This window comes from Paramisgurnus dabryanus, chromosome 17, assembly GCF_030506205.2.
Source record: "Paramisgurnus dabryanus chromosome 17, PD_genome_1.1, whole genome shotgun sequence".
Taxonomy (NCBI): Eukaryota; Metazoa; Chordata; class Actinopteri; order Cypriniformes; family Cobitidae; genus Paramisgurnus; species Paramisgurnus dabryanus.
In genome coordinates, this window is record NC_133353.1 from 20245195 (window position 1) to 20261651 (window position 16457).

Genomic DNA, 16457 nt, shown 5'->3' on the forward strand with positions numbered 1-16457 from the left:
CCGCGCTTATATAGGGATGCGTTCCTCCCGCGCGCGGGTTCAAACGTCATTGGTCTGTACTTTGTACAGACGTTAACCAATAGGCTTCAGTCACGGAGTAAACAGGAGTTTCCCCCATAGCGTCAGCTAACTGACGCAATGCGAAGTGAACCGTATTGAAAGGGAACCTATTTTTACTATTTTATGTATATGCATCTATGCTGCTGAAGTTTATTGTAAGCATGTAATTTATTGTAAGCATGTCATTTTAAAGCATCAGAGGATGATGTTCATCAGCATGAAGGACCCCAGCAAACACACACAGACAACAGCTGCTGAAACCTTTCAGCAACAAATTTATACTGGATGAATAAATGTTAAGTAAATACAGAATGGCAATGGTTTTACAACCCCAAATCAGAAAAGTTGGGACACTGTAGAAATGATGAGTAAAAAAGTAATGGAATAATTTACACATCTCATAAACTCATATTTTATTCACAATAGAATATAGATAACATATCAAATGTAGAAAGTGAGACATTTTGAAATGTCATGCCAAATATTGGCTCATTTTGGATTTCATGAGAGCTACACATTTCAAAAAAAGTTGGGACAGGAAGCAATAAGAGGCCAGAAAATTGAAATGTACATATAAAGGAACAGCTGGAGGAGGACCAATGTTTAGGAATGGGAATGTTGTCCCGTTCTTGTCTAAAACAGGCTTCTAGTTGCTCAACTGTCTTAGGTCTTCTTCGTCGCATCTTCCTCTTTATGATGCGGCAAATGTTTTCTGTGGGTGAAAGATCTGGACTGCAGGCTGGCCATTTCAGTACTCAGATCCTTCTTCTATGCAGCCATGACGTTGTAATTGATGCAGTATGTGGTCTGGCATTGTCATGTTGGAAAATGCAAGGTCTTTCCTGAAAGAGACGACGTCTGAATGGAGCATATTTTGCTCTAAAACTTGGATAAACTTTCAGCATTGATGGTGCCTTTCCAGATGTGTAATCTGCCCATGCCACACGCACTCATGCAACCCCAAACCATCAGAGATGCAGGTTTCTGAAATGAGCGCTAATAACAACTTGGGTTGTCATTGTCCTCTTTAGTCCGGATGAAATGGTGTCCCAGTTTTCCAAAAAGACCTTTAAATTTTGATTCGTCTGACCACTGAACAGTTATCCACTTTGCCAAAGTCCATTTTAAATGAGCCTTGGCCCAGAGAAAACGCCTGTGCTTCTGGATCATGTTTAGATATGGCTTCTTGTTTGACCTATAGAGTTTTAGCTGGCAACGCCGAATGACACGGTGGATTGTGTTCACCGACAATGTTTTCTGGAAGTATTCCTGAGCCCATGTTGTGATTTCCATTACAGTAGCATTCCTATATGTGATGCAGTGTCGTCTAAGAGCCTGAAAATCACGGACATCCAGTATGGTTTTCCAGCCTTGACCCTTACGCCGCGGATTGTTCCAGATTCTCTGAATCTTTGGATGATATTATGCACTGTAGATTATGATAACTTCAAACTCTTTGCAATTTTTCTCTGAGAAACTCATTGGGGGAATTGGTGATTCTCTGCCCATCTTGACTTCTGACAGACACTGCCACTCTGACAGGCTTTTTTATACCCAATCATGTTGCCAATTGACCTAATAAGTTGCAAATTAGTCCTTAAGCTGTTCCTTATGTGTACATTTAAATTTTCTGGCCTCTTATTGCTACCTGTCCCAACTTTTTTTTGGAATGTGTAGCTCTCATGAAATCCAAAATGAGCCAATATTTGGCATGACATTTCAAAATGTCTCACTTTCAACATTTGATATGTTATTTATATTCTATTGTAAATAAAATGTAAGTTTATGAGATTTGTAAATTATTCCATTCCTTTTTTTACTCACAATTTCTACAGTGTCCCAACTTTTTCTGATTTGGGGTTGTATATTATAATTACAGTGCATTGAAAATGCGCTGTACTGTTCTTACTGGGCTTTTTATTATTATTATTATTAGTGGTGCTTGCATTTATGCAAAGCATCACTATTACTATTGCTCAGGGATATTATTATTAGTGGTGCTTGCATTTATGCAAGGCATCACTATTACTATTGCTCATACTTATTATTTATTTATATCTTTATTTATTATTCTTATATCTGGACACTTTTTCGGCGCGTAACTCGTCCCACACGGTTTGTCGTAGACCAATAAAACAGGGCTCAAAATGACCGGCTTATTGAGGACACGTCTGCTATGACTTTTATAAGGGATCGGGTGCAGGATTTCCGAAAGGGGGGCGAAAAACCACCCGAAAAATCCCATTGACTTAACATTGCGCCCAACTTTGACGAGTCATAGCTCCGCTCAAGGATTTTATAGAAACATGTGGGTTACAACATTTGAAGAGGGTGGTAGACTCTGTAACAACATGGATCACAATGGGGTGTAAGTTGTACCCCTGGGGTGTAAGAGGTGCCCAAAAATGCCCAATGAAAAGTCAATGGGGCAAAATCCCATAGACTTAACATTGGAAAAATTTTGACGCGTCATAGGTACGAGTGAGGATTTCATAGAAACATGTGGGTTACATTATTTGAAGAGGGTGGTAGGCTATGTAAGAACATACATGACATTGGGGTGTAAGTTGTACCCCTGGGGTGTAAGAGGCACCCGAAAATTCCCATTGACTTATAATGGGGCAGGAAACATGCCCATATAAGGGAATAAAAAAGTTCCAGATGGGATATCTTCGCTTTACAATGTCGTAGAGACACGGGGGTTGGACCGTTTTACTCATGACTCAGAGTGTAATCATTATGGGATGCCAATTTTTTCCCTAGCAACCAAATACAGTACCCTAGCAACAGAGTAAACAAAGCCTTATATCTCCGCACCAGAACATCGTAGAGACACGGGGGTTGGACCGTTTGACTAGTGACTCAGAGTGTAATCATTATGGGATGCCAATTTTTTCCCTAGCAACCAAATACAGTACCCTAGCAACAGAGTAAACAAAGCCTTATATCTCCGCATCAGAACATCGTAGAGACACGGGGGTTGGACCTTTTGACTTGTGACTCGGAGTGTAATCATTATGGGATGCCATTTTTTTCCCTAGCAACCAAATACAGTACCCTAGCAACAGAGTAAACAAAGCCTTATATCTCCGCACCAGAACATCGTAGAGACACGGGGGTTGGACCGTTTGACTTGTGACTCAGAGTGTAATCATTATGGGATGCCAATTTTTTCCCTAGCAACCAAATGCAGTACCCTAGCAACAGAGTAAACAAAACCTTATATCTCCGCATCAGAACATCGTAGAGACACGGGGGTTGGACCGTTTGACTCGTGACTCAGAGTGTAATCATTATGGGATGCCAATTTTTCCCTAGCAACCAAATACAGTACCCTAGCAACAGAGTAAACAAAGCCTTATATCTCCGCATCAGAACATCGTAGAGACACGGGGGTTGGACCGTTTGACTCGTGACTCAGAGTGTAATCATTATGGGATGCCATTTTTTTCCCTAGCAACCAAATACAGTACCCTAGCAACAGAGTAAACAAAGCCTTATATCTCCGCATCAGAACATCGTAGAGACACGGGGGTTGGACCGTTTGACTCGTGAATCAGAGTGTAATCACTAGTGGATGCCAATTTTTTCCCTAGCAACCAAATACAGTACCCTAGCAACAGTGTAAACAAAGCCTTATATCTCCGCATCAGAACATCGTAGAGACACGGGGGTTGGACCGTTTTACCCGTGAATCGGCATGTAATCACTAGTGGATGCCAATTTTTTCCCTAGCAACCAAATACAGTACCCTAGCAACAGTGTAAACAAAGCCTTATAACTCAGCATCAGAACATCGTAGAGACACGGGGGTTGGACCGTTTTACTCGTGACTCGGCATGTAATCACTAGTGGATGCCAATTTTTTTCCCTAGCAACCAAATACAGTACCCTAGCAACAGTGTAAACAAAGCCTTATATCTCTGCATCAGAACATCGTAGAGACACGGGGGTTGGACCGTTTTACTCGTGACTCGGCATGTAATCACTAGTGGATGCCATTTTTTTCCCTAGCAACCAAATACAGTACCCTAGCAACATTGTAAACAAACCCTTATATCTCCGCATCAGAACATCGTAGAGACACGGGGGTTGGACCGTTTGACTTGTGACTTAGAGTGTAATCACCAGTGGATGCCAATTTTTTCCCTAGCAACCAAATACAGTACCCTAGCAACAGTGTAAACAAAGCCTTATATCTCCGCATCAGAACATCGTAGAGACACGGGGGTTGGACCGTTTAACTCGTGACTCTGAGTGTAATCACTAGTGGATAGTGGGTTGGAACGTTTTACTTTTGGGTTGGAGTATAATCATATATTGTCCCGAGAATTTTGCCACGGCAAGCACCACTTCACATTTTCTTCAGGAAATGTACCTATCTAGTTATATTTTATTCTTACATCCGGACACTTTTTTCGGCGATTAACTCGTCCCGCACGCTTTGTTGTAGACCCATGAAAGAGGGCTCAAATCGACCGGATTATTGAGGAGAGGTGTGCTATGACTTTTATAAGGGATCGGGTGCAGGATTTTCGAAAGGGGGGCGTAAAACCACCCCAAAAATCCCATTGACTTAACATTGGGCCCAACTTTGATGGGTCATAGCTCCGCTCGTGGATTTTGTAGAAACATGTGGGTTACAACATTTGAAGAGGGTGGTAGGCTCTGTAAAAACATAGATCACAATGGGGTGTAAGTTGTACCCCTGGGGTGTAAGAGGTGCCCAAAAGTGTCCCAATGAAAAGTCAATGGGGCAAAATCCCATAGACTTACCATTGCAAAAATTTTGACGGGTCATAGGAGGCGAGCCAGGATTTCATAGAAACATGTGGGTTACTAAATTTGAAAAGGGTGCTAGACTCTGTCAGGACGTACCCCACAATGGGGTGTAAGGTTACCATAGCAACCATTTTGGGCACCCTAGCAACCTATACCATTGACTGCCATTATAAAATGCCTAGATGGATATCTTCGCACCACAGTGTCATAGAGACATGGGGGTGGGCTCATTTTACTTAGGCATCCAATCAGTCTCTCAGGATCCTTACAGACTTACTAAGCCACGCCCCTAGCAACCACTTTTGAGCACCCTAGCAACATAAAATACAAACAGTTATATCTCGGCATCAGAACATCTTAGAGACACGGGGGTTGGACCGTTTTACTTGTGACTAGGGGTGTAACAATTGGGCACATCATTGGCCACTCCCAAGCCACGCCCCTAGCAACCAAATTTGAGCACCCTAGCAACCGAATAAACAAAGCCTTATATCTCCGCATCAGAACATCGTAGAGACACGGGGTTTGGACCGTTTTACTTGTGACTCGGAGTGTAATCACTGGGCACATCATTGGCCACTCCCAAGCCACGCCCCTAGCAACCAAATACAGTACCCTAGCAACAGAGTAAACAAAGCCTTATATCTCCACATCAGAACATCGTAGAGACACGGGGGTTGGACCGTTTTACTTGTGACTCTGAGTGTAATCACTGGGCACATCATTGGCCACTCCCAAGCCACGCCCCTAGCAACCAAATACAGTACCCTAGCAACAGAGTAAACAAAGCCTTATATCTCCGCATCAGAACATCGTAGAGACACGGGGGTTGGACCGTTTTACTTGTGACTCGGAGTGTAATCACTGGGCTCATCATTGGCCACTCCCAAGCCACGCCCCTAGCAACCAAATACAGTACCCTAGCAACAGAGTAAACAAAGCCTTATATCTCCGCATCAGAACATCGTAGAGACATGGGGTTTGGACCGTTTGACTCATAACTCGGAGGGTAATCACTAGTGTATGCCATTTTTTTCCCTAGCAACCAAATACAGTACCCTAGCAACAGAGTAAACAAAGCCTTATATCTCCGCATCAGAACATCATAGAGACATGGGGTTTGGACCGTTTGACTCGTGACTCGGAGGGTAATCACTAGTGGATGCAATTTTTTTCCCTAGCAACCAAATACAGTACCCTAGCAACAGAGTAAACAAAGCCTTATATCTCCGCATCAGAACATCGTAGAGACACGGGGGTTGGACCGTTTGACTCGTGACTCGGAGGGTAATCACTAGTGGATGCCATTTTTTGCCCTAGCAACCAAATACAGTACCCTAGCAACAGAGTAAACAAAGCCTTATATCTCCGCATCAGAACATCGTAGAGACACGGGGTTTGGACCGTTTGCCTCGTGACTCGGAGGGTAATCACTAGTGGATGCCATTTTTTTCCCTAGCAACCAAATACAGTACCCTAGCAACAGAGTAAACAAAGCCTTATATCTCCGCATCAGAACATCGTAGAGACACGGGGGTTGGACCGTTTGACTCGTGACTCGGAGGGTAATCACTAGTGGATGCCATTTTTTTCCTTAGCAACCAAATACAGTACCCTAGCAACAGAGTAAACAAAGCCTTATATCTCCGCATCAGAACATCGTAGAGACACGGGGGCTGGACCGTTTGCCTCATGACTCGGAGGGTAATCACTAGTGGATGCCATTTTTTTCCCTAGCAACCAAATACAGTACCCTAGCAACAGAGTAAACAAAGCCTTATATCTCCGCATCAGAACATCGTAGAGACACGGGGTTTGGACCGTTTGACTCGTGACTCGGAGTGTAATCACTAGTGGATGCCAATTTTCTCCCTAGCAACCAAATACATTACCCTAGCAACAGAGTAAACAAAGCCTTTTATCTCCACATCAGAACATCGCAGAGACACGGGGGTTGGACCGTTTGACTCGTATCTCGGAGTGTAATCACTAGTGGATGCCAATTTTTTCCCTAGCAACCAAATACAGTACCCTAGCAACAGAGTAAACAAAGCCTTATATCTCCGCATCAGAACATCGTAGAGACACGGGGGTTTGACCGTTTGACTCGTGACTCGGAGTGTAATCACTAGTGGATGCCAATTTTCTCCCTAGCAACCAAATACATTACCCTAGCAACAGAGTAAACAAAGCCTTTTATCTCCACATCAGAACATCGCAGAGACACGGGGGTTGGACCGTTTGACTCGTATCTCGGAGTGTAATCACTAGTGGATGCCAATTTTTTCCCTAGCAACCAAATACAGTACCCTAGCAACAGAGTAAACAAAGCCTTATATCTCCGCATCAGAACATCGTAGAGACACGGGGGTTTGACCGTTTGACTCGTGACTCGGAGTGTAATCACTAGTGGATGCCAATTTTCTCCCTAGCAACCAAATACAGTACCCTGGCAACCGAATAAACAAAGCCTTATATTTTCGCATCAGAATATCGTAGAGACATGTGGGTTGAATTGTTTTCCTTTTGGCTTGGAGTATAATCATATATTGTCCCCCGAAATTTGCCACGGCAAGCACCACTTCACATTTTCTTCAGGAAATGTACCTATCTAGTTATTATTATTATTCTTCCAACCAAATTTCCGCAATTAATACAGCTCGAACCATTTAACTTAGAAACTTCATTCAAACTCTCAAACGTGCGGACTATTCGGGAATAGTGTGCTATGACTTTTATAAGCGATCGGGGGTACGGTCTTCGCCCCAGGGGCGAAAAAGCAGCCGAAAAATCCCATAGACTTAACATTGCGACAAACTTTGACGAGTCGTAGCTCAGACCTAGGATTTCACAGAAACTTGTGACTTGCCACATTTGAAGAGGCTGGCAGGCTCTGTAAGAACATACCTCACAATGGGGTGTAAGCTGTACCCCTGGGGTGTAAGAGGTCCCCAAATTTCCCCATAGACTTATAACGGGGCAGGAATCATGCCCATATAAGGAACTAAAAACGTCCCGGATGGGATATCTTTGCAGCGCAGTGTCATAGAGACATGGGGGTGGGCTCATTTTACTCAGGCATCCAATCAGTCCCTTAGGATCCATATTGAGCTATCAAGCCACGCCCCTAGCAACCATTTTGGGCACCCTAGCAACATCTCCCATAGACTGCCATTATAAAATGCCCAGATGGATATCTTTGCAGCACAGTGTCACAGAGACATGGGGGTGGGCTCATTTTACTCAGGCATCCAATCAGTCTCTCAGCATCCTTATTGAGGTATTAAGCCACGCCCCTAGCAACCAAATATGAGCAGCCTAGCAACAAAATAAACAAAGCCTTATATCTCTGGATCCGGACATCATAGATACATGGGGGTTGGGTCTTTGGGTCATATTAGCTTCATGCTAAGTCATGCTAGCTTCGTGCTAGTTTCATGCTAGCTTTATGCTAATTTTATAATAAATTTTGCTAACTTAATGTTAAATCATGCTAGCTTCATGTTAAATCTTGTTAGCTTCATGCTAAATCATGCTAGCTTCATGCTAATCATGCTAGCATCATCTTAATCATGCTAGCATCATGCTAATAATGCTAGGATCATGCTAATTTCATGCTAAATTCATGCTAAATTCATGGTAATCATGCTAGCATCATGCTAGCTTCATGCAAATTATGCTAGCTTCATGCTAATCATACTAACATCATGTTAGCTTTATGCTAATCATGATAACATCGTGCTAGCTTCATGCTAATCATACTAACATCGTGTTAGCTTCATGCTAATCATGATAACATCGTGCTAGCTTCATGCTAATCATACTAGCATCGTGCTAGCTTCATGCTAATCATGCTAGCATCGTGCTAGCTTCATGCTAATCATGCTAACATCGTGCTAGCTTCATGCTAATCATGCTAACATCGTGCTAGCTTCATGCTAATCATGCTAGCATCGTGCTAGCTTCATGCTAATCATGCTAGCATCGTGCTAGCTTCATGCTAATCATGCTAACATCGTGCTTTCTTCATGCTAATCATGCTAGCATCGTGCTAGCTTCATGCTAATCATGCTAGCATCGTGCTAGCTTCATGCTAATCATGCTAGCATCGTGTTAGCATCATGCTAGCTTCATGCTAATCATGCTAGCATCATGCTAGCTTTATGCTAGTCATGCTAGCATCGTGCTAGCATCATGCTAGCTTTATGCTAATCATGCTAGCATCATGCTAACTTCATGCTAGTCATGCTAGCTTCATGTTAGCTTCATGCTAATCATTCTAGCATCATGCTAACGTCATGCTAATCATGCTAGCATCATGCTAACGTCATGCTAATCATGCTAGCTTCATGCTAGCTTCATGCTAATCATGCTAGCATCATGCTAGCTTCATGTTAATCATGTTAGCATCATGCTAGCTTCATGCTAGTCATGCTAGCTTCATGGTAATCATGCTAACATCGTGTTAGCTTCATGCTAATCATGCTAGCTTCGTGTTTATCATGATAACATTGTGCTAGCTTCATGCTTATCATGCTAGCATCGTGCTAGCTTCATGCTAATCATGCTAGCAACGTGCTAGCTTCATGCTAATCATGCTAGCATCGTGCTAGCTTCATGCTAATCATGCTAGCATCGTGCTAGCTTCATGCTAATCATGCTAGCATCGTGCTAGCTTCATGCTAATCATGCTAGCATCGTGCTAACTTCATGCTAATCATGCTAGCATCGTGCTAGCTTCATGCTAATCATGCTAGCATCGTGCTAGCTTCATGCTAGCATCGTGCTAGCTTCGTGCTAGCTTCATGCTAGCTTCGTGCTAGCTTCATGCTAGCATCATGCTAATCATGCTAGCATCATGCTAATCATGTTAGCATCATGCTAGCTTCATGCTAATCATGCTAACATCATCTTCATGCTAATCATGCTAGCATCATGCTAGCTTCATGCTAATCATGCTAACATCATGTTAGCTTCATGCTAATCATGCTAGCATCATGCTAGCTTCATGCTAATCATGCTAGCTTCATGCTAGCTTCATGCTAATCATGCTAGCTTCATGCTAGTCATGCTAGCATCATCCTAGCTTCATGCTAGTCATGCTAGCTTCATGCTAGCTTCATGCTAATCATGCTAGCATCATGCTAACGTCATGCTGAATCATGCTAATCATGCTAGCATCATATTTCATCATGATAACTTTTTTAAATAATGCTAGCTTCACACTAAAACATGTCAACAGCCAGCACTGCATGAAAAGAGCTGTATACGGACAAATACGGGATGGGAAATCTCTGCTAAACTTTAGGTTTGCCAGATTTTTGAGGCAGAGTGCTTGGAAAGGTAATACACCAAAGTAAACTTGTTAAACATCCAGAAACCTTACGTTTGTGGATGTATGTAGGAACTGGTGGAAGTTTCCAGGAATCCTTACAGCTGGTTGTGAGGAGGGGTGGGTGTGATGTGTGAAGGGCTTTTTATATGTTAATGACCCACAGGTAGAGGTGTCTTCTTTGTTTTCAGAGCTGAGTGGGGTGGGGTGGGGGGTTAACCATGTCTCTTTAAGACAGCACATACAGTATTGTGGTAAATAAAAACTGTGTTTTCTAAATACGTTTATTATTAATATAATTTAATTCGTCTATTTAAGAAACTTAGCATAATTCAAAATAACTAAAATTCAATGAACACAATTACCATTTTCATGTGTGAAAATTATGTCTCTGACTCAAGAGAAATGCAACAAATGTTATTTCAGAATATATATTTACAACACTTTGAAAACATGTCTCCAACTGCCCAAGGTCAGAATATTGTGCATGTATCTCTCAATGCTGCATACATCGTTTAAAAGAAGCCGCTCAAATGACATCATGTAACAAATTTTGCTAGCTAGGATGTTGATAAATTGGAAACAAAAATATCAATAGACAGGTCCATAATCTAAAAGACAGTCTTTCACATATGAATGCAAAACATGTTGGGTGATACAGACTGACAAACTTGGGTAAACATATCTGCAGATATCTGTCAGCTACTGTACTTCTAATCCAGAGGTGCCCAAAGTTGGCCCACAATAGACCTTTAATTTGGCCCATCATGCCACGTGAGATAAGGAAAAAGAAAACAAAAGTCATTGACGCAGATGTTCGTATTTTTTATTAAACATTTTCTAAAATGTATCATTTTTTGTTGTATTTTTACATTACAAAATGTAAATTAAAATTAAATGCAAGGGATTAAAGTGAATTTTTTTATGTTTCATGCATTCTTGAAAGTGTATAAAATGCATCACGGAAATTAATGGACTCGGGTACTATAGACTAAAAATGAAGAGGTTGGGGCAGTGGCACACAGAGAAAAGGATATTTAAAATGATTGGCAAAACGATTTCTTTTTTCTACAAAAAGCCTTGGAAAATAAAACTGCATAAGTTATGCATAAACAGAGTAATGTTTGCTTATTTATTTTTAAAATTATAAATTAGGGGTTATCAGGGCAACTTTAATTTTAATATAACACAACAACATTTACTTTTGGCCCACAGCCCTCAGTCAGGTTTGGCCCTTGTAAGGAAAATGTTCGGGCACCAATGAATGTTCTAGTCTATCTGAGGAGGTAACTTTTAGCATATGATAATGCATGCTTGTACAAAGTTAGTCCACATATTATAATGTTTGTCTTCAATCAATCAATTTAAATAAAAGAGATGGGGACTTTATAATATAATAAGGGTCAATATATCACAGTGAAAAAAGACATACATGCATTTTTACTTTAACATGAACTAATGCTGGGTTAAGGCATATACTAATCATAAACTATTGAAAAGTCATCATTAACTACAACATGACGTGTTTTTCATTGTTAGTTAATGCATTCATTTACAATAAATTAATTAGGCTACATGTCTCAGTATTAGTTTATATTTACTTATATTTAAGTAAAAATTCATTTAGGTATACGTTAAATGTTTCCAATGATTAGTATGGCAGTTAATCCACTAAACCCAGACATTCCTGAGGCATGTTTATACAGAGTTTTGTATTTCATCAAGAAAGTGCTGATTCACAAAGATTTTATATTTAAGAAAATCTGAGCATCATTCAAAATAACTGTTAACATGTTTTTCAACTAAACATGCTTTGTCAACGTAATAAACTTTATAAAAACATTTATTGTTATTTTTTTATTAATTATCAAGTATAAAGAACAATGCATAGTGTGAAACCGCGGATTATAAAAAAAGTATATTAAGTGCGAGCAGAGGATCAAGCAGAAACAACGCCAAAGGACTACATTTCCCAGGATGCACCTCCACCCTTCAGGTGCGACCGCTTTACCTATGGCTTGACGGGAAGATTCAAAATCGCGAACCGTTACTGCATGGATTACTCTCGGGCTCTTTGTTTGCTCCTCGACATTACGGTAAGTTTGATTTAATTCATTTGCCTGCATCACGCTGATCGGTTGCCTATTTGTTCATATTATGTTATTTACTATGATTCGTTTTTGTCTTTATACTAGAACTGTTTGAATTTAAAGCACAAACAGTAAAACTTTAAGGGTGTACGTGGTACAGCGGTAAACATGAGGTTAAAAATACGCGAAGTAACATTCAAACCGGGCTGTTAGAAGAATCAATTCGATGTTTAAATTTTTAAAAACAAAACTTTAAAGAAGCCAAGATGAGACGTTCTTTGCTTAAAACAAACAAAGCAACAGTAACTCGTGTGTTTGAAATGTTAGCAGCTAGCAAGTGTCTCTCTGCTATTTTAAATTATACAGACGATCTTTTGTTGTTAAAAGCTCATTGCTTTAGTTCTGGTAGATGCTGCTTATTTTTCAAGACTGTTTTAATAGCTTTATATTGATTTAGAACAAAGCCAGCTTCACTTTGAGAGAACCTAGATGCTTATTGTAAAGAAGCTTGGAGTCATTATATATTTAAACGTTATATGTTTGCTGTTCTTCATCTTTTTAAATATGAAGTCTATACATGTTTGTGTTTACAGAGGTCATGTACACTGTGGTCAACTTTGTGGACGATGAAGAGGTTTCTGGGTAAAGATGATGTATGTTTATTTATTCAATTTTTAAAATCAAACATGTTAGATAGTAAACAGATGTATGTGATTTTGATTTTTAATTCTGTGCTTGCCAGAGAAATATAACGAAGTAACAGTGAAAGCTAAAACATCAGACTGATCTAGACACTGAAGAAATTGATGTCACTGCAATCTGGCCAAAATGATGTAAGTTTAATAATGAAATTATTAAATTAAAGAGGTTAAATAGTTAATAGATGTGTTATGATGTATGTGATTCTATTTTTTTATTCTGTGTTTGATAGACAACTATATTGAAGTAGCCTACTGTAATGAAGCTGCAGAACAACACAGAGACTCTGAGGACATCAACACAGAAAATGAAGTAAGAAGATGTATATTATGAAGTTCTTTGATCATATGTTGTTGTATCTTTGTACAGTTTAATGTAAACTTTCTAAAATGTACAACTTTAATTATATGTCATTTGATTTGTCGTGTGTATCTGTATATGTGTAATAGTATTATGCCAAATACTTATATGTACTTTTATATTTCCAAAGGGCTCCAAAGAGATGTCTGTCCAGATGAGGGTGCATCAACTTTACCTTTGCTGACAACAGTTAACTTAACTCAAACCATTTAAGGAAATCGGTTGCCTTAAACCCTTAAGTTTTAAAAAACATACATTTGAGTACTGTGAACTTAAGTCTTGTGCAATTATGCACTTATATTTAGGTAGTGTGAACTTAAATATAAGTGCATAACTGCATGTGACTCAATTTTTTTAAGTTCACAGTACTCAAATCTATGTGTTTTAAAACTTGAATGGTTTAATGCAACCGGTTTTCTTAAATGTGAGAAAGCTATTGAATCTACACTGCAAAAAAATCACTTTCTAGTAGAAAAACTAAAAATTCTTAAATCAAGATGTATTTTCTTGATGAGCAAAATTACCTTAGAAAATATGTGTAGTTTTTAGACAAAAATATACAATTTAAGTAAATTTGTGCCTAAACAAGCAAAAATATCTCAACAGTGGAGTGAGAAAATTGTGCTTAAATTAAGTTTTTATGAAAAAAGAAAACTTAAGATTTTTTTCTCACACCATTGGCATATATTTTTGCTTGTTTTAAGCACAAATTCACTTAAAGTGTGTGTGTGTTTATTTATTTTGTCTAAAACTAGACTTATTTTCTTAGGTCATTTTGTTCATCAAGAAAAAGCATTTTAATTTAAATAATATTTCTACTGAAAACAAGACAATAATTCTATGTAAGAGTCATTTTTTGCAGTGTAGGACTGATTTCTTAAAGCAAGATCAATATAGTTGTTGTTCATTTTATTTAGATATTTACTACATTACAGTGGCAGCTGGGGACTTGTTTTTTGTGAGCACTTGATGCGAAGTTTGTCACAACATGTATACAGCCCGTCATTTGTGTGGTTCCCAATTTCAAAATATGTGTTCTGCGTGTCGAGTGCGTGTATGTGTATCACGTGTTTTGACTAAACACGTGATGCACATGGTTTACATGAAGCAACAAAAACATTTTAAAAACACAAGCAACACACATGACACTCCGAACACTTATTTTGAATTTGCAACCGCCACTGCTACATTACATTGTACTGCTTTGAATGTAGTTTTCATTGTTGCTTTTATTTTGTTTTATTTTACTCAAATATTGCTTTCTCTGTCTGTATATTTATAAGTTTAAATAGTATTGTTTATGTATGCAACTTCTAATATTTATGTGTAATATTATTTTGTGATTGTGACAATTGTGGATTGTTCAGTTTTTTATTAAATAAACATTTCAAACTCAATTCAAGTTTTTTTTTTTGGGCATGTATAGTAGGATATAGTGGGGGGGGGATTGTAGTCTATCTGCATAGCAGGCAAATAACCAATCAAGTCACTAAACTATGAGGGCTTGGGTTGGGCTAAATATAAAGTGTAACCAATCAAATCATCTCAACTGGAAAGTTTCAAAGTTGTGTCCCAATAGTTGTCAGAGTTTTGGGAGGGGGTTTTAAAAGCAACCAATCAGTGTTGGGATTACACACCAATGGGGACACTAGAATTGTGCAAAGGTGTGAAATCCCAGTACCTCTGAAGGTGTGAAAATGTCCCCTGACAAAATCTTCAATGGGATTATTTGCCATGGCAACAAATGGCTGCATATACCACAGGAATATCCCGTCAGCAAGATACATCCGAATTGGTATCATTACGGGAGTTTCCTAACTTGGTGGAATTAGAAGTTTACCCTCAGTGGAACTAGTAGATACTTCCGAAAATCAGTGGTGTTTACAGGAGTTTCCTAGTACGGATACACCTCTTTTCATGCAGTGCAGGTAAACTACTAGACTAATTTTCTTTTACATTTCTGGCAATGAACTTTTTGCATTTTCATGCACTGGTAATTCCTTGGGAATTGCATATCTAGTTTTATATGAACCTTTAACTTTATTAATAAAATAGTGATTAATTAGCATGTTTTATGTTTTGCTTAGGTATAGAGAACCATCATTTTTTACTTATATTAGAAAAATCTACTAAAATTTGGATACCGTGACAACACTACTGTGGGGCGTGAGCTATGCATATGGATCATCTCTGCTATTTTACTATCAATGCCGCGGAGGTGTGGCGATTTCAGCTAATTTCAGATAATGAAGTAAAAGGAGAAAAACGGTACCTCTACTCCTTATCATACAGTTTACAACAAATGAGAATATTTGTTTTCGATTTCGCATATAAAAGTAGACATTCCAAGCATTTTGTAGACATTTATCTTTTGTTTGTCTGACAAGTATTTGTTAAGTTAAAGTAAATTTTTCTGACGCGTTTGTGAAAGGACTTTATTGAGGGAGAGAGAACAGAACGCGCATCATATTTATTTTCTTTATTTAAAGAAAAGCACAACATTCTGTTTTTATTGGGAGTGGACACCAAAAAACTAGACACTTTTACGTTTTAAATTATGTATAAATAATACATGTATTGATTGGAAAATAAAGAGTTCTTAAATCTCAGTCGACCCCAGAAAGTTAAAATGCTCGCAAAGGAAGACGCTTCACTAATGCAGAATAAGCGTAATGCATGTGACCATATGGTGCTTTTCAGTGGTCTAAAAGGTAATGCAGAATGACTTTGCATTGATCTCATTTATAAACTCAGGAGATTTAGATTAAATTACCACACAACCTTAGTGTTTGTCAAAAAACAGTAGGTAATTCGGCCTGGAATTTTTACATGGGTGGTAACTTACTGTAGACTTAAATGCATGTTATTACCTGCAACAGTTTGTTCAAAGTTAAATGAACATTAAACATAAAACAGCCTCATGCTAAACATTTTGGGAACCAAAGGAAAGGAAGGAAAAAACTGGTTCCCAAAATTCTTTGCATGAGGCTGTTATTTTATAAGTTTATTTTGTAAAGACAAAGACTTGTTAATGTTTAATGTTCATTTAACTTTGAACAAACTGTTGCCAGTAAAAACATAAAATTAAATCTACAGTAAGTTACTTGCAAACAGCTGCATAACTGAAATTGTTA

General features: G+C 38.9%; 1 protein-coding gene and 1 long non-coding RNA gene across 2 annotated transcripts in view; one reads left to right on the top strand and one right to left on the bottom strand.

Annotated features, from left to right (window-relative positions):
* Positions 1 to 16457, bottom strand: part of alk (ALK receptor tyrosine kinase) — a 921668-nt gene that overhangs the window by 114345 nt on the left and 790866 nt on the right. The gene's annotated exons all lie outside the window — the stretch shown is intronic.
* On the top strand, positions 12177 to 13763 carry LOC135778377 (uncharacterized). The gene is made up of 5 exons (XR_010544558.2): positions 12177 to 12270; positions 12858 to 12917; positions 13007 to 13097; positions 13196 to 13275; positions 13454 to 13763. It is a non-coding gene; the product is annotated as an uncharacterized lncRNA (long non-coding RNA).